This window comes from Ahaetulla prasina, chromosome 3 (genome assembly GCF_028640845.1).
Source record: "Ahaetulla prasina isolate Xishuangbanna chromosome 3, ASM2864084v1, whole genome shotgun sequence".
Taxonomy (NCBI): domain Eukaryota; kingdom Metazoa; phylum Chordata; class Lepidosauria; order Squamata; family Colubridae; genus Ahaetulla; species Ahaetulla prasina.
Genome location: NC_080541.1, coordinates 94,570,801 through 94,573,415, shown reverse-complemented (window position 1 = coordinate 94,573,415; position 2,615 = coordinate 94,570,801). Strand labels below are relative to the sequence as shown.

At 47.9% G+C, this 2,615-nt stretch overlaps 1 pseudogene; it reads left to right on the top strand.

Annotated features, from left to right (window-relative positions):
* Window positions 1–647: 647 nt before the first annotated feature.
* Window positions 648–2,155, top strand: LOC131194976 (zygote arrest protein 2.L-like; annotated as a pseudogene).
* The last annotated feature ends 460 nt before the right edge of the window (window positions 2,156–2,615 follow it).

Sequence of the window (2,615 nt, the reverse complement as noted above, 5' to 3'; positions counted from 1 at the left end):
AACCATGTACAATAACAGTAACAGAGTTGGAAGGGACCTTGGAGTCATCTAGTCCAACCCCCTGCTCAAATAGGAGACCTGTATTAGGGATTCGAACCGCCAAACTGCCGATGCTTCTGATTGACAAGCTCAGTGTCTTAACCACTGAGCCACCTAGCCAGGCTAGGTAAGCCGTGATCAGAGAGAGGGGGAGGGAGGGAGGGAGGGAGGAAGGAAAACCTTGGAAATAAGGCAAAAATGTGAACTAAATATTGTCCTTAGGGAACATGCATGAGGAAGCAATGGTTGTTTTATGTAGCTAAACATTTCAATGTTATTTGCTTTTTAGTTGGATATTTTTGAAAGAAACTGAAGCATGCCTAAAAATTAAGGAGGGTAGGTTTTCACAAAAACTTGGTAATTGGTAATTCATATATTTATAATTTTAGCCTTCCACCAAGATGTTTCCTAGCTGTGAGTATAATAATAAACTAGGAGAATAGAAAGCTGGGTATCAGTATTTTCTGACTAAACCATGATATATTTAGTACCGTATTTTTTGGCATATAAGATGCACCTTTTTACCCCCAAAAAGAGAGTGAAAATCTGGGTGCATCTTATATGCCGAATGTAGCCCCGCCCAAGCCAAGCCGAGCCAAGCAGGAGCCATGAAACGTCCCTTCTTTCCAGCCACCACTGCCCATTGGCCCGATTCCCTAAGGCAAATTTCAGAGCCGCGTTTCAGGCGGCAACCAGTTCCCCTGCAATGGGCAGCGGGGAACCGGGAACCCTTTGGATTCAAGGAGGGGATCGCAGCCCTGCCACCTGAAAGTGCTCCTTGGGAAAGAGGTGAGTCTGCTGAGAAGGAGGACGAGGGTGCGCGGCTCTGCAATGTGCAACGGGAAGGAGAGCCATGCAGAGCCATGCATCCTCATCCTCCTTCTCAGCAGATTCACCTCTTTCCCAAGGAGCACTTTCAGGCAGCAGCGCTGCGATCCCCTCCTCAAATCCAAAAGGGTTCCCGGTTCCCCGCTGCCCATTGCAGGGGAACTGGACGCCATCTGAAACGCGGCTCTGAAATTTGCCTTGGGGAATCAGGCCAATGGGCAGCAGTGGCTGGAAAGGAGGGACGTTTCACGGCTCCCGCTCGGCTCGGTTCTTGGGCATAGGAAGGGCTTAGGTGGTGGCGGCAAAATGTTTATCAAAGTTATGGAACCAGCTTTACCCCAAGCCACAACGTGGCCTCGAGGCTACCACCCAAGCAAAAGCAGTCGAGCTGGAAGCAAAGCAAGTGCAGTGGCATCTCTAATCCCTACCGAGGGGTTCTCACAGCCCCCTCTGCGACTCCTTCATTGTCTTCCCCAGATTATTTGGACACTTACAAGTGAGCGCTGCGGTCTCACGTCAGCCCGGGCCTCAGCTCGCAGCTCAGTAAAGCCAATACCAAAGAAGTGGGCATTCAGGTGAACCTCTGGGTGGATGCCACGGTGCAATGGTCGCTCAGATCCCGGCCACTACAGGCCGCCTGACCTCAAAGCCCCTCAGGACAGTTCAGCCGGGAGCTGCTGCTCCCAGGATTCTACTCGCCCGTGCTCAACTGCCACCTCTTCACCTTGCCCGAAGTGGCGGAGAAACCGAAGGCACACCCTGAAGGGCCGCCTTCCTTTCAGTTCAACCAGGAGTCCGAGGAAAAGGGATCATCCGTAGAGAAGGGGGAGGGTGATGCTGAAGAGAAGGCAGGAGCAGAGGACGAGCTGCCAGGGCACGCCGTCAGAAACTCTGCCCAGCAGCAGGTGGGACAAGGAGGTGAGGCTGAGGAAGGCGGGAGTCGCCTCAACGAAGAGGGCAGAAGAACCACCTGCCAGTTCTTAGAACAGAAATATGGCTATTTCCATTGCAATGACTGTAAGACCAGATGGGAAAGTGCCTATGTATGGTGCATTTCTGGAACTAATAAGGTATACTTTAAGCAGCTTTGTCGCAAGTGCCAAAAGAGAATTAATCCCTATAAAATAGAAGCAATTCAATGCCAAATCTGTTCAAAGACTCCTTGCTCCTGTCCCCGCAAAAAAGGCACATTGACCTCAAGAGACCCCATCGGCAAGAATTATGTGGCTGCTGTAAAGGCAAAAGATTATCTTGCGACAACACCTACAGCTTCAAATACACTGTTTGATCTGTGCAGTTTGTGTGCTGAAGTTGCATTTAGCTATGCACTTTGTTTCACAATATGGATATGACTTTAGGATTCTGACCTGGCAATGGATAATGGACTAAAGATGTTTGCAGTGCTAAGATATATTTGTAATTTATCACTGTACTGCCTAATTAATAAAACTTAAATTCTAAAAAAAAAATAATCATCCCCCACCCCACTCATTTCAGTTAAATGCATGTAGAGTTATAGGATTTGTTTTAAACCGATAACTGTGCTGCTTGTTATCAAAATCAAGTGGAAGTCTGGACATGGCTGATCCTGATGCTAATAGGCAGAGGCAAAAAAAATTTTTTCTTGTTTCCCCCTCCCAAAATTAAGGTGCATCTTATATTCTGGTGCATCTTATATGCCGAAAAATATGGTAAGTGCATTTATCTTGAATCAGGTGTTACAAAGCTTCAAATAGCATGGCACATAT